This window comes from Rhinolophus ferrumequinum, chromosome 14 (assembly GCF_004115265.2).
Source record: "Rhinolophus ferrumequinum isolate MPI-CBG mRhiFer1 chromosome 14, mRhiFer1_v1.p, whole genome shotgun sequence".
Lineage (NCBI taxonomy): Eukaryota > Metazoa > Chordata > Mammalia > Chiroptera > Rhinolophidae > Rhinolophus > Rhinolophus ferrumequinum.
In genome coordinates this window covers 51,947,178-51,970,304 of record NC_046297.1, presented here as the reverse complement: position 1 = coordinate 51,970,304, position 23,127 = coordinate 51,947,178, and positions in this window count along the sequence as shown.

The window sequence follows — 23,127 nt, the reverse complement described above, 5'->3', positions numbered from 1 at the left end:
TAATGAAAACAATTTCATTGAAGTATTATATTCATATGGAAAAGTACATATCTCATAAATTTATATCATAGCAATAATCACAAAATTGAACACAAGATGCAAACCTCACTTGTATGAAGAAATACCATATTTTGCCATTCATAATGCGCACACATTTTTGGCCCAAACTTTCAGGGCAAAAAATCTTTTGTTTTAATTTTTTAATTTAAATTTTTATTTGTTTACTTTTAGGTACTTGCTTTATGTATAATAAAGGAATTTTAGCATTTATTTTTTTAACATATTATGGTACAAGAAATTTTATGTAACAAATAATTACAAAGCACAAGAACAGATACAAGGTACAGGAAATTTTATGTACCAGTAACAAATTTATGATATTTACGCATCATAGAAGGACAAGAACTCTTCGGTCGTTTCAAGTTTGCCGCAAGTTGAACAAAACCGGTTATCATATTCCGGGGTAATATTTTGCATACGGAGCTCGTTATTGATTTCTAGAGTTACACATTTAACTCATGAGCATAAATAAAATAATTAAAAACATTTATGTAGATACAGAAGTAGTACTACTCATGTATTATGAGCATCCTTATTTTTCCCTTTCAAATTTGGACAAAAACGTGCGCACTATACACAGCAAAATACGGTAATATTCACCGTTCTAGTGCACCCTACTTAATACTACTCTCCCCACAGCTCAAACATAAACATAACTGCTATCCAGATTTTTAATGCTAAAAATTTGTTTTATGTCTTATTGACATTTATATAAATGTATTCATATAATACATAGTCTTTTAGTCTGGTTTCCTTTATTCAAAATCATGCTTGTGAAGTTCATCCATGTTTTCTGTGTCTCATAACTTCATTCATTTTCATGGTACCAGTGATAATCCATTATGTAAATGTATTGCTATTTTTAATCTATTTATATCTGATAGGCTTAGAGACATTCCTAGCTTTTGGCTATTATCAATAATACCAAAGTTATTGGTATTATTGATAATGTTTTCGTACATGTGTTTTGAAACACATATATGTGCATTTTTGTTGGGTCACTTCCTAGGAATACGAATGCTGGGTCATAAGGGATGTGTATGTATACTCTTGTCAGCAGAGTCTATTAGTTTCAGTTGCTTCATATCTTCATCAAAACTTGTACCATTAGACCAAGTGTATGATATAACAGTCTTAGTTTCTCCAGAACTTTTCCTGTGTCATTAGACAAAGCATATGTAATTTCCAACAACCCTCATCTCCCAAATCTAGCATTCTCTTACATTTACAATAGATTCCTTCAAGTGCTTGGCATTGGTTTAATTTTTGGTCAGTCTTGATTCTGGGCATTGAAAAAAAAATGTCTTAATAGTCACATAAATGGGAAGTCATGATAGTGCCCATAATGCACTTTGGACCAAGCATGATTTAAAATAGGAATTCCATTTCATTGTTTTTTTTTTTCCAATTCTCCATCTTATTGTCATTGGAAAAACTATTTTTTTTCCTGTTTATATGCCTGTTAATCATCCTTCTTTGACATCTAAATCAGTTTGGGTCAAATAGGGAAAGAAACCATATAATATTTTGAACATAGAAAGTATAATATAAAGATTTATTGACTACAATGGGGGCATGAAGTAATGAAGGATTGGCTAACAAGCAGTAAAGGAAACTTTAAAGTATATAGGAATAACAAATATATAATATAATAACTCATATATAGCATAATAGCCACTACCCCTTGGGCTGAGATAGGGCTCCCTTCATCCCAGAAATGAGATGCAGAACTTGTTGGAGAGGGCATAACGGTGACTCACTGAATGGCAGAAAAATTGCTGTGGTGCTATCAGAACTTGCAGGATATCCATGCCATAGGATGCCAGGAAAAGGTTTTCACAGGGAGGTGCCTCATCAGGTGCATTCATTATAAAATTGTTTGATGGCATTGCTGGCAGAAGATGCTGGCCTTGGGTGATGCTGGCTACTGTGAATTGAAAGATCTAGGCACTGGGGAAACCATGTGCGCTGCAGGAAATGGATGCTGGAGAAGCTTCTGCGGCTGTAGGAGGCTGCCTGGGGAGCACTGAAACCAGGAGGCAAAACAATTTTCTCTTGCAGTCTCTCTCCATCACTCTTCACTGATAAAACTTAACAATATTACAGCTGGCAATGAAAAAAAAAAAAAAACATTGCAGTACCAAGATTCATTTTCATAGAGCAAGCAAAAAGGTGAATTTGGAGTTGAGTGGCAATAAATCAATGACTCGGTAAAAGTCTTTTTCTGGTTCTTCTCCCTTTGTCAGTGATACACAGGACAAGAAGCTCCCCCTTTATCATTTCAATTTTTGGCTATCATTTCTTATCACTATACATAAGAAAATTGACTATTGTTCTATTGTACGCTCCTTAACTTGCAAAGCATCATATAGAAAGAACTCAATGACTGTTTTTGACTGAGTGAATGCTGAATAACGTAATACCCAAACCTAAGTCTCAACACGATGCTTTTTCCTAAGAGCCTGGACAGCTTCCCTTCAATGTCTTGCGTGCACTGCAAGCTGAACTCCTTGCTCTTCAGGTCTGCTGCCCTTCTATATTCCCTATGATAGTAAATGGCGTCATTTCCTGCCCCATGATTCAACTTAGAAACATGGAAGTCGCCTCTTTCTTCTTTCTCCCATTCTACATATTGAATCAATTTATAAAGTTTTAGCGACACTATTTCTCATTTGTTGACTATGTTCCCTTCTGTTGTTTTCTTGATTCAGACCCTTATCATAGCTTTTCTGAATTATTGTGATGTTCTCCCTGCTGACCTTTCTGCCTTCAGTTTTGCAAGCCTCTCTGATTTGTCCTTCATTTTGTTGCCCTAGTTATCTAGCAAAATGCAAATCTCATCATGTAACTGCTTTGTTTAATCCTTCAGAGGTTTTCTATTGCTTAAAGCAATGCTTTAAAACTTGTGCTCTTAGGAATCCCTAAGTGGATACCTTGACCTTCAGGTGTTATAAAGAGGAAAAGGAACAGAGAGAGGGCAAGATTCTGCGACCCACATTTTTCTTCCAGCATAATTTGATCTCTTGTACCTATTTTATGTAAGATTTTGTTTCAAAAATATGGTTCACTTCAAGCAACTATAACAATTACAGTGAAACAATTTTGAAAACAATTAAAACTGAAAGCTAAATTACAAGTCTTTGATATAGCATACACAATCATCTACAATCTGGCTGCTGACTAATTTTTAGCCTGATCGCTAATACTTCATATCTGCCAAAAAAGCAAAATTCAACCACAGCCATACTCAGTTATTTAAAGTTTCCTGAATGTGCCACATTTTAGATTTATTTATTTTTTCAAAATATAAGTCTTGAGTATCTACTATGTCCAGCTACTGTACGAAGTGCTGGTGACATAATGGTGATAAAAATAGGTAAAACAACAACAACAACAAACAAAAACAAGAAATTAATTACCTAACCGTAGAATATAAGTATACGAGAAGCAATCTGGAATTAAAAAGCACTCTGGAAATTGAGATCGGGAGTGGGGAGACATAGTTTTAATTATCAACAGGATGGCCAGGGAAATTCCAACCAGGGTGGCATGTGAGTAAAGCCCCAAAGTTGGTGAATAAGGCAAGAAGTCTAGACAACGGGGGGAAGAGCTTTCCAGACCGAGAAGAGAAAATGTCAATTCCCTCAAGGAAGAGCATGCTTAGAATATTGGAGGAACACCACAAAGAGACAATGTAGCTAGAGTAGAGGGAACAAGTGGGAGCTGAGATTATGGGCAAGATGGGAACCAAACTGTAAAGGACCAAGTAAGTCATTATAATTCTTTTGGCTTTTGCTCAGAGAGACGTGTTGTATAAATTTCTTCAGGCTGCTTTAACAAAGTATCGAAATGTGGGTGGATTAAACAATATAAATTTATTCTGTCATAGTTTGGAGACTAGAAGAAGGTATCAGCAGGGACATGCTCCCTCTAATGGCTCTAGGGGAGAATTCATTCTTTGGCTCTTCCTAATTTCTTGTGGTAGCCGTCAATCCTTGGCATTCCTTTGCTTGCACTTCACTTCAATCTCTGCCTTTGTCACATGGCTTTCTCCTGTGTGTCTACCCTTCCTCTTTTATAAGGACAGTACTTATATTGGTCATGCTACAGGATGATATCATATTAGCATAACTAATTGCTCCTGCTATGACTTATTTCCAAATAAGGTCAGTTTCTGAGGTACTGGGAGCTAGAACGTCAGCATATCTTTCTGGGGACACAATTCAATCCACAGAACATGAGAAGTCAGAGAGTTTTGACATAGAAGTTACATGATCTGACATAGATGTTAAAATATATATTTTTGGCTACAATTGTTAGAGATTAAAGTGAACAATGTTGGAAGCCAGGACACCCTAAGGAGATGGTGATAGATGATAAAAGTTTGGGACTAAAGTGGGGATAGTGAAGGTGGTGAGAACTAATGGATTTACTAACAGTTTCAATCTATCGTGTTTCCCTGAAAATAAGACTGGATCGTATATTAATTTTTGCTCCGAAAGACACATTAGGCTATGTTCAGGAGATGTCATCCTGAAAAATCATGCTAGGGCTTATTTTCCAGGTAGGTCTTATTTTCATGGAAACACGGTATGTTTGAAAGAGAGCAGTGTAGCTAATTCCAACATTTTTGACCTGAGCAAGTAGAAATGTGGAATTATTAGCTGAGGAGAAGATTACAAATCAGAGTCTAGGGGGATGACATTCGATGGAGTTCACTGAACATAGTAAATTTGAGAAATGCTTGAAACAGTTTGCCTGGTAAGTCCCAGTTTATACCTATTGCCTACGTTCTGTATAATGCATGAAATATGTATTTCATATTTTAACAAAATATGCATGTTAGTAGTATATCAGTATATTGTAGCTACCACAACAAATCACCAAAAACTGGGTGGTTCACTACCAACAAATTTATTCTCTCAGCATTCTGGAGGCCAGGGTTGGTTCCTTCTGGAACTTCTGAGGGAGAATTCATTCCATGACTGTCGCCTAGCTTCCAGTGGCTGCCAGTTATGTTTGGTGTCCCTTGGCGTGGCTGATGCATCATTCCAGTCTCCGCCTTCATCTTCACATCACTTTCTCCTCTGTGTGTTCTTTCCCCTTCTAATCTTTTATAAGAACACTTATTAAATATAACAGCCCACCCCAATCCAAAATGATCTCATCACGATATCCTTAATTACATCTACAAAGGCTTTATTTGTAAATGAGTTTGCATTCAGAGGTCATAATAGTGAGGTTCCAAACCACAGAATTGAGACATACATTTCTGTTGTTAAAGCTACACATTCTATACTATTTTGTTAGGACAGCTGAGCTGACTGAGATGGGAGGCCTATGTGATGCCACTGACTACACCTAAATCAGAGGAAAAAAACCTAGTTCAAACATTTATAGTTACTTTAGTTTATGAGTAAAGATTTAGTTTATAATTTATGAGTAAAGATTTCACTCAATGATAACTTAATACACACAACTGCAGAAGGTGTATTTAATCACTTTCTGAAGCTTGACATTTTGTTTAGATAGAAGTTTTAAATTTATGTGAAATTTCCCTTCTAAGATAATTTTGTACATTATGGATTTTGAGTTTTCTTGTACACATATGAAAAAAGTGAAGTGATAGATCCATTAAAAGAAGTCCTTCACAGTTATATGATGCCACTTTTATATCAAAAGCTGTTAAGTGTTTCAAATAGAAAATACTAATAATGGCTGGATTTTTAAAATTCCAGTTTATGAAATAAATGTAAGAATTTTGAATATTTATAATGATCAGATGAAATATATTACAAAATTGTGATTATTTATTACAAGTTCAACTAAATGGTTCAACATTTAAGACAAAATAAAGTGATGTTATAAAACAAATTTTGTTGCAGGAAGTTATGTGGTTAAAATTTTTAAGTTACTAAATTAAAAAATTGGAATTGTATGTATATACATGCTACATTTTACATAATGACTGCAGTTCAATTTTTTGTTTTTCTTGACATCATTAGTTTTGAATATAAAAATATCTTCCAGTAAAGCAATGTTTCCTTTGCTGCCCATGTAGAAATATTTGAACCTTTGAAAAATTACTTTGTAACTGAACATAATTACTTTGCAAATGAACATTTAATGTTATTAAATTACTTTGTAAAGGAGTTCTCTAAATGTTGTATGTATGTTATTCTTATTTTTAGCACCACTTTTATTTTCAAAAGTCCAAGGTCAAATAACCAATATAGACACTAACTTTAGACATCTAATTTCACATTTCAAGAAAGCAGTTGGATGTGTGTGTAGGGATTGCAGGAGAGAGGTCTAGGCCAGACATGCAATTTGGAAGTCAGTAGTATATAGATAGAAATTTAAACTTTAAAATGGGATTTCTTCTGTCACTGTGAAAGGATAAGTAAATCAGAAATCTTTATATGTAAAATCATCCTCATTTAAGTGTGTATTAAAAGCTACCCTTCAATCTGAATCCGCTAACATTTAAATTGCTTTGGGACGGTTGTGTATTGTAGAGTTGTTTTTTTTTTCTTTTTCTTTCTTACCTTTTTTTTTTTATTATTATTAAAGTTTATTGGGGTAACAATTGTTAGTAAAGTTACAGATTTCAGGTGTACAATTCTGTAATACATTATCTATATCTCACATAGTGTGTTCACCACCTAGAGTCAGTTCTCTTTCCATTACCATATATAAGACCCCATTTACTCTCTTCTAGAGCCCCCTTCCGCCCTTACCTCTGGTAATCCCTAAACTATTGTGTATGTCTATGAATGTTTGCTCCTTCATTTGTTCTTTTGCTGTTTTCAGTTTTACATACCACATATAGTAAAATTATATGGTTCTCTACTTTTTCTGTCAGACTTATTTCGCTTAGCACTATAATCTCAAGATCCATCCATGTTGTCACAAATGGTACTATTTCATCTTTTCTTTTTCCTTACCTCCGAATAGTATTCTATTGTGTATATATACCACAATTTCTTTCTCTGTTCATCTATCGAAGGACATTTTGCTTGTTTCCATGTCTTGGCCACAGTCAATAAAGCTGCAATGCACATTGGAGAACACATGTCTTTATGATAAATGTTTTCAGATTTTGTGGGTAGATACCCAGGAGAGGGATTGCTGGGGCATATGGTAATTCTATTCTTAATTTTTTGAGGAACCTCCACACTGCCTTCCATAGTGGCTGCACCAATCTGCATTCCCACCAACAGTGTATGAGGATTCCTTTTTCTTCACAGCCTCTCCAACACTTGTTACTATTTGTCTTGTTGATGATAGCCATTCTATCTGGGGTGAGGTGATATTTCATTGTGGTTTTTATTTGGATTTCTCTGATGATTAGTGATGTTGAGCATTTTTTCATTTGTCTACTGGCCATTTTTATGTCCTCTTTGGAGAAATGTCTCTTCAGGTCCTCTGCCCATTTTTCAATTGGGTTGTTTGTTTTTTTGTTGTTGAGTTGTATGAGTTCCTTGTACATTTTTTATATTAGCCCCTTATCGGAGGCACTGTCTGCAAAAATCTTATCCCATTCAGTTGGTTGCCTCTTTATTTTGTGGATGCTTTCTTTTGCTGTGCAGAAACTTTTAAGTTTGATATAGTCCCATTCATTTATTTTAGCTTTTACTTACCTTGCCTTTGGAGTCAAATTCATAAAATGCTCTTTGAACTCAAGGTCTATAAGTTTAGTACCCATGTTTTCTTCTATGCAATTTATTGTTTCAGGTCTTATACTTAGGTCTTTAATCCATTTTGAATTAATTTTGGTACATGGTGACAGATAGAGTCCAGTTTCATTCTTTTGCATGTGGCTTTCCAATTCTGCCAGCACCATTTATAGAAGAGGCTGTCTTTTCTCCATTGTATATGTTTTGCTTCTTTGTCAAAAATTATCTGTCCATATTTGTGTGGTTTTATTTCTGAGTTCTCAATTCTATTCCATTGATCTGTGTGTCTGTTTTTCTGCCAATACTAAGCTGTTTTGATTATTGTTGCCCCGTAGTACAAGCTAAAGTCAGGGAGTATGATACCTCCAGCATTGTTCTGTTTTCTTAAGATTGCTTTGTATATTCATGGTCTTTTGTGGTTCCATACAAATCTGATGAATTTTTGTTCTATTTCTTTAAAAAATGCCATTGGGATTTTGATGGGGATTGCATTAAATCTGTGTATTGCTTTGGGTAATATGGCCATTTCAACTATGTTTACTCTTCCAATCCATGAGCACGGAATTTCTTTCCATTTCTTTGTCTTCTTCAATTTCTTTTAAAAATGTCTTATAGTTTTCAGCGTATAGATCTTTCGCATCCTTGGTTAAGTTTATTCCTAGGTATTTTATTCTTTTTGTTGCCATTGCAAAAGGAATTTTTTTTCCCCTGAGATTTCATTGTTAGTGTATAGGAATGCAATGGACTTTTGTACATTGATTTTGTAGTCGACAACTTTACTGTATTTGTTTGTTTCTAATAGCTTTTTGGTGGATTCTTTAGGGTTTTCTATATATATAGCATCATGTCATCTGCAAAGAGTGACAATTTAACTTCTGTATTACCAATTCGGATGTCTTTTATGTCTTTGTCTTGCCTGATTGCTCTGGCGAGGACTTCCAACACTACGTTGAAAAGCAGAGGTGAAAGGGGACAGCCCTGTGATGTTCCTGAATCTACAAGGAAAGGGCTTCAGTTTTTCACCGTTAATTATGATATTAGCTGAGGGTTTGTCATATATGGCTTATATTATGTTAAGGTATTTTTCATCTATATCTATTTTATTAAGTGTTTTAATCATTAATGGATGTTGTATATTGTAAAATGCTTTTTCTGTATCAATTGATATAATCATAGGATTTTTGTCCTTTATTTTGTTTATGTGATGTATCACATTGATGGATTTGCATATGTTAAACCATCCTTGTGCCCCTAAGATGAACCCCACTTGGTTGTGATGAATAATCTTTTTAATGCATTGTTGCATTCGATTTGCTAGAATTTTGTTTAGGATTTTTGCATCTGTATTCATCAGATATGAATTTACTTTTTTACTTTCCGTAATTTACTTTTTTTGTGTTATCCATACCAGGTTTTGGTATCAGGGTAATGTTGGCCTCATAAAATGAGTTAGAGAGTATTGTCTCTGCTTCAATTTTTCTTAGTGAGTCTAGCCAAGTGTTTGTCAATTTTGTTAATCTTTTCAAAGAAACAACTCTTTGTCACGTAAATTTTTTATATTGTCTTTTTGTTCTCTATTTCATTTAGTTCTGCTCTGATTTTTGTTATTTCCTTTCTTCTGCTGACCTTGGGTTTCATTTGTTCTTCTTTTTCTAGTTCTTTAAGGTGTAACGTGAGGTTATTTATTTGGGACTTTTCTTGTTTCTTGAGATAGGCCTGTAATGATATAAATTTCCCTCTTAAAACTGCTTTCACTGCATCCTGAAAATTTTGGTAGGATGTATTTTCATTCTCATTTTTTTTTCTATGTATCTTTTGATCTCTCCTCTTGTTTCTTCTTTGACCTGGTCATTCTTTAAAAGTATGTTGTTTATCTCCACATATATGTGGTTTTTCCGCTTTTTTTTTTGCAGTTGATATCCAATTTCAAAGCCTTGTAATCAGAGAATATGCTTGGTATGATTTCAATCTTCCTAAATTTGCTGAGGCTAGTTTTATGTCCCTATATATGGTCAATACTTGAGAATGTTCCATGTACACTAAAAAAATTGTATAGTCTGATGTTTTAGGATGAAATGCTCTATAAATGTCAATTATGTCCATTTCATCTAATGTGTCATTTAGGGCTGCTATTTCGTTATTTATTTTCTATTTGGATGATCTATCCATAGCTGTCAATGATGTATTTAGGTCTCCTAGTATAATTGTGTTTTTGTCAATTTCTCCCTTTAGTTCTGTTAATAGTTGCTTGGTATATTTAGGTACTCCCTGATTGGGGGCATAAATATTGATGACTGTTATGTCTTCTTGTTGTATATTTACCTTTATCATTTAAAATGTCCATCTTTTTCTATTGTTACCTTTTTTTATCCTGATGTCTGTTTCATGTGATATCAGTATGACTACACCTGATTTTCTCTGGATACCATTTGCTTGGAGTGTGTATTTCCATCCTTTCACTTTGAGTCTATGTTTGTCCTTATAGCTGAGACTTGTCTCTTGGAGGCAGCATATGGTTGGGTTTAGTTTTTTGATCCAATCTGCTATTCTGTGCCTGTTTATTGGTGAGTTCAGTCCATTTACATTTAGGGTGATTATTGATATGTGAGGATTTCCTATCATTCTATCTTTGGTTTTCTGGTAAGACTGTGTCTCCATTGTTTCTTTGCCTTTTGGTTGTTGTCTATTATTTCTGTGTGATGGTATTCTATGATTTTTCCCTCTGTTTCTTCTTTTATTACATTATGTATTGCAGTTCCAGTTTTTTTTTTTTTTTTTGAGTGGTTACCATTAAGTTTATGTAAAGGAAGTTTCATATTTAGAGTACTGCATTTTCTTCAGCATGCTTTCTTTCCCCATTCCCGTATTCCAGTTCAGGCCTTTACTCTCCCACCCCACCCCACTTTTATGTTTTGGTTGTCACACATTATCCCTATTTATGCTGGTCAAATAGCCTCCTTCAGTATTTCTTCTATTGCAGGACATGTGTTAGAAAGTTCCTTCAGCTTCTGTGTGTCTGGAAGGGTCTTTATTCCTCCTTCATATCTAAAGGATATCTTTGCTGGATATATTATTCTTGGCTCATAATTTCTCTCTTTCAATAGTTTGAATATTTGATTCCACTCCCTCCTGGCTTGTGGAGTTTCTTCTGAAAAATCTTATGATACTCTAATGCACTTTCCTTTGTAGATTACTCTCTTCTTTTCCTGGCTACCTTGAGGATTCTTTCTTTGTAGTTGATTTTTGCAGCTTCAATACAATGGGCCTTGAAGAAGGCATGTTGGGGTTGAAGTAATTAGGTGTTCTATTTGCTTCTTGGATTTGAGGATCCATTTGTTTCCACAACTTTAGGAATTTCTTGTCCACTATTTGTTTGAATGTACTCTCTGTTCCCTTCTCTCTCTCTTCTCCTTCTGGTATGCCCATTATTCTTATATTGCTCTTTCTGATGGAGTCACAAAGGTTTGTAGAGTTCTTTCATTTCTTTTAAGTCTTAAGTCTCTTTCTTTTTCCATCTGTGTCATTTCCAGATTTCTATCATTGATGTTACGGATTAATTCCTCCATCTCGTCAATTCGTCTACCTAAGCTGACTATTTCGCTCTTTATTTCTTTTATTGAGTTCTTAATCTCCAGAAATTATATTTGGTTCTTTTTTTAAAACTTTAATCTCTTTGTTAAAATATTCATTTTGTTCTTTGATTGTGTTTCTGAGTTCATTAAACTGCCTGTCTGTGTTTTATTGCATCTCATTCAGCTTTTTAAGAACTGCAATCTTGGATTCCCTCTCATTTAAGTCACATATTTCCATGCCTTTAAGTTCATTTTTCTGGAGACTTTTCATTTTCTTCTTAAGCTGTCTTATTACCTTGGTGATTCATGGTGATTAATTATTTATTATTTCTCTTCCTAGACATCTGCAGGAGTGGGATCTTCAGCGGGTTGATAGAAAGATGTTTTTCTTTTGTTTTCCAGTAGGTGTTGGTAGAATATTTTCTATCCGACTGCAGACTTTTATTCTCTATATAATACTGTAGTGTTATATTTTCTCTGCACTATTCCAGCTTCTCATACAATGGGGACATTCCCTGGAAAGCGGTCTTCTCCTCTGTGAACAGTTTACCTGGGTCATAGGGCACCGTGTCGTGTGGTGATGTGGAGAGTTTCTGATGTTCCAAAGCTTTTTCTGCCTTAGACTCAGAGTCCATGTGTTTCAGCAGCACTGTTTATTCCTGTAGGGATGCACCCAGATAGTTGGGGACAGGGATGGGGTGTGTTGTGAGAGGTGGCCCAGAGCAATGGTAGCGACCACCACCACAGCCAGTCCTGCTTCCACGGCTCCCTCCCCTTTGCTGGAAGTAGTGGCCTGCGAGTCCATGTCTCAGAACTGCAAATATTCTGTTCTTTTGATCTGACACTGCTACTGTTCTGCTTCTAGAACTGGGCAGGTTGGGGTGGGGCAAGCTCTTGGAGGGTAGAGAGGGGGCGTCTAGGCTCAGTGCCTAAGGCTTCCATTCTCTGTCTGGCCGTGAGGGCTTAAACCACTGTTTTCAGCCTTCTTCACTCAGTCTTTGCTCTGAAGTCTCTGCCATGAGCATTGGGTTCAGCCATGTTATATGCTGTCCCTTCAGCGCTGTAAGCCATAAGTGGAGCCCTGGCAATCCGACTTCTTCCCTCTCCCGCAGCTGTGGTAGTTCCAGAATGCAGCAAGCTCGGTTCACTGAGCTAGTTCTGTGTCCGGCACCCCCGCAGTCTTGTCTCTGCAATTCTCTCTTTCCTCCTCCCTTGCTCGCGCAATCTGCCCACCTTTAGATGATTTCAATAGTGCACCTCTTAATCTTGCCTGTTAGCTGTGCAGGGAGTCCTTTTTGGAGTTATAGTCATTCAATTTGTTGTAAATTCTAGGGGAGATTTCAAAAGTCTCACCTCATGCCACCAATTTTATGACATCATCTTTTTTTTCCATAGTAGTAGAATATTGCCTAATTTAGATTAATAGTGCTGTGAACACAGATATAAATATCTAGTATAATAAAATTATTTAACTCATTCATTTCATATTTTTCAATGCTTAATGGCAATTAGCATTAGGAGTAGCAATTGCCTATTTTCTTTTTGTGATTGCATTTCCCAAGCAGTTTAAAATGGTTACTGATGATATTAACCAAATTTCTGTATTTCATTGCCAGAACAATGCTGAACATAACAAAAGAAGTTAAAACTTACATTTCCAACTGTTTAGTAGAAAGAAAACAACAAACAAACCAGAAACCCTCTCTATCTAGTTGTTCTGTCAGAGACTCAAAATCAACTGTAGGGAAGACAAAAGGGTAAGCACAGTGTCCTATCCCTCCAAATTTTCCCCCAAAATCTTTCTACCATCTCTATTTTCTGTTTCTGCTTTGAAATCACCAGTTTTTAATTCACTTAGTCTTAAAGTATTAGAATTATTTCATATTCTTTTTATTTTTAAAATGTGATTCCAGATATTCAGCCTTGTCTGAATCTCTGCAATAGCTCTTAATCCAACTTTGCTCTCCACTCTTTCTTCCTTAGCATATTCTGGCATCCACTGGATTTACCAAATGATTCAAATATGTTTCTAATCACACTGTTTCCCAGAAGATAATACCTAGCCAGACAATCAGCTCTAATGGGTCTTTTGGAGCAAAAAATTAATATAAGACCTGGTATTATGATATATTACATTACATTACATTATATTATATTATATTATATTATTATATTATATTTTATTATATTATATCATATCATATTATATTATATAAAACCTGGTCTTATTTCACTAAAGGATCGGGTCTTATATTAATTTCTGCTCCAAAAGACGCATTAGAGCTGATTGCCCCGTTAGGTCTTATTGCCAGGGAAACACGATAGCATCTCTGTTTCTGGTCTCTCCTATTTCTAAAACGTCTTATATAATTTCATCTTTCTGAAGAGGATCCCTTAGCATATCACTCCTTTGCCTAGTAACATTTGGTGTCTTTATTATAGCTATTGGGGACATGCATATTCCTTAAACTAGCAATTGAATCCCACGCTTCATTTTTAATCTTGTCTTTCACTTTTCTATTTTACAGTATGGTCTAACCAAATTGAACTACTCATTGTTTCCCACATATAATATACATTATCTCTCCTCAATTCCATTCCTGAAGAAATTGCTTCCTCTGCACAATCCTTCCTTCCCTTACTTGTGCATATATAAACATATGTGATTCAAATGTCACATGACCTCATCAGCTCCTGTATAAATTGAGCTGCTGAGCTATTTTTGTACCTAGTTTTAATTTTTATTATTATAAAAGTATATTATATAATATATATAATATATATTATATATTATATATACTTGTATATTATATATAACATATATAATATATATTAAAATATATATTATAATATATATTATATTTTATTATTATAAAAGTATATATGTAACCATATATATATGGTTACAAAAAAAATCAAATCAATATTCTATTTCCCTCGGAGAGCCATTTTCCTTATATTTGTTTATTTATTTTGGTGGTTACTTCTATAACCCCAAAGAACATGTTTTGATTTTTGTATCAATTTTTAATAATCTAGATAGATTAACATGCAGAAATTGAAGGTTTGTAGGTTTACCTTTCAAAAACTATGTGTTAGAGAAACCTTTCTTAGTTGTCACCTGCTTTACCAAAAAAGCAGTCTCTAGACACTGACTTTCCAATCTATCTAGTAGCTATTGAACACTCCACTTCAGATCAACTTCAGTACTGCCTGGTCCATCTTTCCTAAGGCCTCTATTTCTTTTCCTAACAGTACTTTATTCCAACTTTGAGGACAGACCTTTCCCTAGATTCCTATCAGTAATCATTAATACAAGTGAAACTTTTAACAAGATCAGAGATAACCAATTACTTGCCAACACAGAAGATAAAATTTACCTGCTTCTATTTATGGTTACTCTCAGATCCAGTCCCACATTTGGAAATGTCCAAGAATTGCCCCTCTGGGCCCAACTCTTTGTCTGCCTTCTGTGGATAAAGTCAGCTTATCTTTCCCCAGTGGGAATTCCTTTTGACACATCTATGCTGCTCAGAGTGTAGTTGGAAAAGCCTGGCAGGACAGAAAGAGGCATGATGTGTTCCTCCCCTAAAGCAAGCTGTACCTCCTAAAGCCTTGTTTTCTTCAGATCTACTCTATTAAGACAAATGAAAAATCAGAATATCTGCTTCGTTTAAGAGAGACCAGTGGGGTGGTTTTGCCTTTTGACCTTTAAAAGTCGTAACCTCCTAAATGTGCGTTATGCCTATGTTTTCCAAAATTTAGATTGTTCAGCCATAAAGAATACTATATGTAGGAAAGAGTGTTATAGTCTAGAGGTAGAGCTTTGCAGTTGTCAGACTCTTTTATTTGTTAACCTTATGCAAGTAAGTATTGAGTATTTTATTAACTCTTTTTATAGTCTTCCATATCTCTACTCTCATAAGGTGTTACACACCACACACACACACACACAGAGAGGCTCACACACAAACACACACATTTTTACACTATCAGATCATAATGAAGAAGTATGGTAGAGATTAAATCCACAAATGAAAAGAAAACTTTTACTAGCAGAAATATTATCTGTACAAATGCAACTCTTCTTACAACAAAGGTGGTCTCTTAAATTATCATATAGAAAATCCAGGTCTCTTGGTTCGTTGCACTTCAGATAATGCCAAACAGTACCAAGTTGTAGCTGTATTCTGCATGTCTTACCAAAGTGGAAGCTATTTAACTACTTAAATCATTAACTTACAGCTTTTTCTTCTCTGTTTAATAACTTCCTTGTTATGGTTATAAGGTCCTTAGGACTAAAACTTAGAAGTTCCAGCTCAAAGGACCAAGTTCATTCTCAACTGTTTAAAAACTGCAAGAAGAAAGATTTCCTATTCTTGTGACTGAGAAAGGCAGCTCCATTTGGAGTATCGTTTAGAGGTGTCTTTTCTCACATGCCTAGAGGTTGGTGCCAGACAGTGATGCCAGATAACTAAAGACAGTGGAAGAGCTACTTGTGTTTTTTCCTTTTCAATAGCAAGATGTTAAAATCTTGTAACAAGATGTGGCATACCAAAGTCACGAGATACTTCAAATGCGTAATTTACTAAGGAAATGCATAATAACATATTCCATGACATTTGGACCTTTTAGTCAAATCAAGTTTATGAAAAAAACCCGGGCATGTACTTTGAAGAAAGGATTTAATTAGTTAAATTACCTTTAGAGGAAATGTAATATAGGGCATTTCCAAAATTGGTTGCAATATCTCCCTTCCCAAATGCCCTTTTAGAACATTGATACTCCCCATCTAGAGGTAAAATTTAATTTTCTCTCTTTAAATCTGAATAGTACCGTGACTCACTTGTAACCATTAGAAAGTATCAGACATGATGCTGTGTGTTTTCTGAGGCTATGCCATTAAAGATAATAAAGCTACTACATTTTTTAGCTTGGTACTCATTTTGGAGCTTAAACCTCAATGTATAAAGTCCAACTACCCTGAGGCCACCAGAAGAAACCAAATTAGGTATCTGTACAAAAGCTTCAGTTGACATCCTAGCTGATAGCCAGTATCAACTGCTACACATGTGACTGAAAACACTTCCAGATGGTTGTATATCTTAATAATCAAGTCACCTCCCAGGGGAGGCTCCATATATCATGGAGCAAGAAAAGCCACCCCCATTGATTTCTGTCTGAAAACGATCAGCAGCATCTTTGAATACAACAAAATTAATTTTTATACCGAGTTTTAAAATAATTTGTAACACAACATAGTAACCAAAAGTGAACACTACACTATGAATACAAAGGAGAGAGAAGGGGAGTCCCTGAAGAGTCACCTGAGATGTTCCTGAAGCCAACATGAATTCTCTGCAGTTGGAGGACCCAAGGACTGACACCCCATACAGCCAAAATGGTTGAGGCAGAGCAGAAGGAAGACATCAGAGGGCTGCAATAGGCAATAAACATTCTCACTGATGACAAATGATGTATGACCGTTTCCTATTTCCTATGGACCAGAGGTAGGCAAAGTAGAAGAGACATCTGGCATATGGCCTTTTATGTCCTATCAAAGCAGACTGCCTGGGAACTCTGCAGCTAATGTCTGAGTGTGGACCTGAGATAAAAGTGTCTAGCTGAAGAGGAGGCATCAGACATATCAAGGGATCTTTGGGTAGAAAAGCACAGCAGGGAACTTCTGAAGAAAATTGAAAATTGTCCAGGATAGAAGAAGCTTTAAATATTTGCAAGGTCTGGAGAGTTAGAAGACAGCTGATAAAATTAGTACTGTACTATACTATACTATACTATACTATACTATACTATACTATACTCCATAACACTATACTATATAACACTATACTATATAACACTACTGCACTATACAACTCTATACTCTACTATAACCTACTATACTATACTAATGTGTAGCATAATGGTATAATATTAGTACAATATTACAGGACAATAAATTTCTTATTTTTGCTTCCCTTGCCTCTCTTCAAAAATTGCAGTTATGGCTAGGAAGGAAATTAAGGGAAAAAATAAAAAGTGAAAAAACAAAAGCAAACAAAACAAACCCAGACCTTTCATAGAAAAGAATGGGATCTAGTGGGCCTGCACATTTAGCCCGTGGTAACCGGATATAAGGCACAGTGCTTTGGTCCCAGACACAGATGGGTAGATGTGGTTGTCAGAGTCAGTGCAAATCCTGTTTTGATTTTCCCCCATCTCCTCAGTTAAATATTTAGTAGGATCATCACCCAGAGTAAGGGTGGAGGAAAATATTCATGTTTAAAGATAAAGAAGAAGCTATAAAATAGTCATCTGGCAGAATGATTGGTATTTGTCTTTCTCTGTCCTACTTATTTCACTTAGCGTAATATTCTCTAGGGCCAAATACCATATGAGCTAACTTATATGTGGAATCTAAAGAACAGAATAAATGAAAAAACAAAACAGAAATAGACTCAGAGATATAGGGAAAAAAACAACAACAACTGATGGTTGCTAGATGGGAGGAGAGTAGAGATGGGGGAGAAGGTAAAGGGACTAGAAAGTACAAATTAGTCTTCACAATATTGCCGTGGGGATATGAAATACAGTTTTGGGGAATCTAATCAGTAATGTAAAGATTATGTAGGGGGTCAGATGGGCACTGGATTTATTAGGGGGATCCATGGACTGTGTAGATGCCTGACCATGGCACTGTACACACCTGAAGCTGAAGTTGAACAATATTGAATGTCAACTATTATATATATATATTATATATATATATATATATATATATATATATATATATATATATATATGTATATGTATATATGTATATATTCATAGGATGTGGAGTACATCCTAGGGAAATAGTCAATGGAATTGTAACAGCTATATTTGATGTCAGATGGAGTAAGAGATTGGGGGTGTTATCACTTTGTGAGGGGTGTAAATGTAAATGTCTAACTATTACATTGTTTTGTACATTTGAAACTAAAAATAAATAAATAAATAAATTTTTTTTCATAAACAATGATTGAACTAGTGTAACTATTTGACGGGTGACTGACATGAATAGTTCATTTGAGGTCGGTGATCAAGAATTTAAAGTGATTAAGACTTTAATCACTTATCTGTTACTCTCCAGCCATGTCTGGCTGTTGGATGGACACACAGATTAAGTAAACAGTTGTATGCGAGAAACTTTGAGGTTTTACCAGATGAGGGTACAGAGTGGTAACACAAAAGAGGATGATTTTAATCAGGACCTTGAAATTTAAGCCGGGTAAGGAGAAAAGTGAAGAAGTGAGGTGTGGTGAAGGAAAGTAAAAGGCTGGTAGGATCAAAGCTGCAGGTTCGGAGCAGTTGGAGTGGGGCTCGTTGAAGGAGTGAGTTAGAAAAATAGAAGGTGGTTGTTATCTTAATTTAATAAATCAGTGATATGCTTGAAGCTTGCAATATATTGACCCATTATTAGGATAGATTTGTATTGTTTAGAACTATATATTTTAACATATATGTTGTATATATTATCTATTACATACATATGAAATAATTAGGATATTCAGCAAATTAGAAGTTACCAAGGGTATATTGCTGAGTCTTTATATCCCATATGTCACATATCTAAATTATGCAATTTCTGGAGTCATTTAGAGGGAAGTTCTTTCATGAACTAAAGTATTTAAAAAATATCCACTACACTAAAAATATCTGTTAAAATTTCTGCATTTGTTTTTAAAGGAAAAGTTTATTTATTCAACTTACCTGTATTAAAAGAAATTTTGAACAAGCATTTACAATGTCTGTTCTGTTTTGGATGTCAAACTATTATGACAGGCATTGGGAGGGCTAGTAATTATAAATCTTTTTGAATTTTTGAAAAATTGATTTTGTTATTTAACTGAAATTAGTATACATCTTTTCCTCCAATACTCATATGTATTCTGGCATGATCATCAATACTAAAGAAAGGTGAAATGCAATCACCTTTCTGCTAGGAATGAATATACAGAATTACAGTTCTCCCTCTCAGTATGAATTACAATCTAATTATAAACAACATACATAGATAGTATTCTATATTTGTTTTTGCTTTTCCTTTTTAAATGACTTAATTTATTCACCAGAGCCTGCAATTTTCAAATTATTTATAGACACAGAGGACATTAAGCCTTGCCACATAAATGGTAAATAATGACACCATAAAATAATCCTTTAATATTACTTTATGAATATGCATGGCATTATTCTAAGTAATATTCATTTCTCAGAACTTCCTTAGAAACAAGGATAAGTACATAATAAAACAAGCAGTAAGTACTACAAACATATTAGTTGTATACATAATTTCTATATGAGTAGTTTATATAAACATCAGAATTTTTAAAATTATCTGTTATTATCTAGATTAGTATTTATTTTTGTTTTACAAAGGTATTTTTTCTACTAACTACCCTGTATCCCCGAAAATAAAACCTAGCCCAACAATCAGCTCTAATGCGTCTTGTGGAGCAAAAATTAATATAAGACCAGGTCTTATATTAATAAAATTAGACAAGGTCTTATATTAAGTTTTGCTCCACAGGCGCATTAGAACTGATTGTCTGGCTAGGTCTTATTTTTGGGGAAACACGGTAATAGAAAACAAAGAGAAAAACATCATATTGTAGTGTATGTATGAATGACATTAATTGGAAATTCAACTTCTTTGTCTATAGTTTTAGGAATAAGGTTGAAAAATCAGAAGCAATAACAAGCCCAAATTCACCACCTACAGGATTTTATACTTCAAATTTCAATGTAATTAAGTATGCATTTTGTTTTCAGCATTGTCTTCATTATTATCTTTAAATCCCAACTATACTAAGAGATTTAAAAGTGTATTTATTGTCAAAGGTGTTTTCCCTTTAAAAAACTGGCTGCATCCTGAAAGCTGAACAGTAATGATTATCCTTTATGATTTTTTCCCTCAACAGCAGTTCATGATTATAAATATTAGATACTTATTTCAAATGCCCTACACATCAATAATGGCGATATGATTTAAAATTACCTCAAAACATGGTTCATGGATTTAAATTGCGTAACTCCAATTTTTCAAGCAGGGTTGTTTTTACTCTGTATCAATAATAGAAAGGAAGATAAATTTATGTTGACTATTGGATCTCTAAGTCTTGCTGCAGATGGTAGAGAATTAAAATTAAAATTCACTGAAACCATTTTGGGTCCCTATGTATTTTCCTATTTTTAAAAATCATTTAAACCGTCTCTACTTTAAACTCCCCTAGTATTCATTGAATTGATTCCCATTAAATCAGTTAATTGTGTTAGAAATTTTTTTCTAACCAGTGAAAATAGTAAAATGAAATCTTTACCTCATCAATTCACAAAATGAATTCCACAAGGATTGAAGACCTAAATGTAAAACTCTAAAACTTTAACCTTTCAACCCTACAAGATCTGACAGTAAAGTTTGCGTACTTATTGCAATGATGTTGCTAATCTTTTTTGATGTCAGAGGGATTATTCATTATGAATTCATACCAACTGGACAAACAGTTAATCTAGTTTACTATTTGGAAGTGTGGAAAAGGCTGCATGAAAAAGTTAGACCACCTGAACTTTTCAGCAACAATTCATGGCTCTTGCATTATGACAATGCACCAGCTCACATGCCACTGTCTGTGAGGGAGTTTTTAGCCAATAAACAAATAACTTAATTAGAACACTCTCCCTACTCACCTGGTCTGGCCCCCAATGACTTCTTTATTTACCCGAAGATAAAGGAAATATTGAAAGGAAGATATTTTGATGATATTCAGGACATCAAGGGTAATCAATGACATCTCTGATAGCCATTCCAGAAAAAGAGTTCCTAAATTGCTTTGAAGGGTGGACTAGGCGCTGGCGACGGTGCGTAGCTTCCCAAAGGGAGCACTTTGAAGGTGACTATAGTGATATTCTGCAATGAGGTATGTAGCATTTTTTCTAGGATGAGTTTGAGAACTTAATTGTCCAACCTTGAGTGTGTGTGTATGTTGTATCTTAAATATATATATATATTTATTAAAATATAATATATATATATATTAAATATATATATATATATATATATATATATATATATATATATATATATATATATATTCTTATGCATATTCTGCTACTACGTATAATTAACCTTATTTTGAGACTCCAGTGTTTATGCCTAGAATACCATAAAATCTACAACAATCTCATAATTGGTCATTTTCAGACCACTTTTGTCTCCTGGAATACATTTACCTGTTACTATTCTGAAGGGTCTTTTAAACATAAGTTAAATCAAGCCACATCCCTATTTAAAACCACCAAATTCTTTACACTGAACTTAGAAGGACATTTGTATTCCTTACACATATACCCCTCTTTGACTTCATACCTTCATGGTTTTCTGTGTTCCAGTTACACTAGCCTTCTTATTCTTTCTTAAGCATATCCAAGTGCATTCTTTGTGCATCCTATTCCTTCACCCTGGAGCATTCTTTCCTCATGTCTAGCATGACAAGCTCCTGCCTATCTTTGAAGTTTAAGGTCAGTTTTAATTCCCTCAGAGATCTCTTCCCTGATTACCCTAGCTAAGGAGCCTATCTCTATCACTCTCCATATCATCAATTAGTTTTCTATTATTTATAGCATCTATCGATAGCTAAATTAAGTCTTCTTTGTTAATGGACCTAATTTTAGTCTATCTTTTCCCTTTGTTGTGTTTGATTCAGAGACCTTGAGTTTCTCACTACAGTTCTGTCACTCGTACTTTGAAACTATTGTTGAGTGAATCAAGTCTTGGTATTCCCGTGGAAGATTTGACATTTAGAAATCCCCATTAACCCCTGTCAGATAACTTTCCTACAGGTTGGATTATAGTTGTTACAGAGTTCAACAAAAGTGCTTGTCACTTTTAAATATTGACTAAAGATTATTGTTTCCATATTTTTTAAGCAGGGTTGTCTATTTGTCAAGATATTTTATACTCTGTGTCAATAACAGAAGCAAAAATAAGTTTATATTGATTATTGGAATGTCTAAATATTGCTTCAGAAGGTAGAGAATTAAAATTAAAATTTACCTAAAACATTTTGGGGCCCTACATATTTTCTTATTTTTAAAAATAATTTAAATGGTCTCTATGTTAAACTCTTCCAGTATCCATTGCATTGATTCCCTTTAAATCAGTTAATTGTGCTGGAAATGTTTTCTAACCTTGTGCAAATAACAAAATGAAATCTACCCCACTCCATTCACAAAATGAATTCCACAAGGATTAAAAACTTAAATGGGAAAATCTAAAGCTTTTATGTTTCAAACATATATAAGGCCAGCTTTTAGAAAGCGTGCGCATGCACACACACACCACACACACACACACACACACACACACACACCCATACACCCATAAGCCATAAGCAAGATAAATTTGTCTACATTCAAATAAACAAACTTATTTATGAGAAAAAAACCTAATGTTAAAAAGCATAGGCAGCAGGTTGACAGACGGTATTTTAAACATACACTAAATGAAAGTATCACTCATAAAAATAACTGCTAAAAATAGTAACATACACACCTCCCCCCACTAACAACACACAAAGGCTAACAGATATTTATTGAATAATTAAAAATTCCAAAGCATGTAAAATCAGATCTGCAAAGACCCACTCTCACTTATAATCAAGGAAAAGCAAATCATTCTTAAAACTATGAGTTACCATTTCACACTTAACAAATACAGGGTAAATTTATAATACCAATTACTATCCAGACTGTGGGAAATAAAAACAGTCATGAAC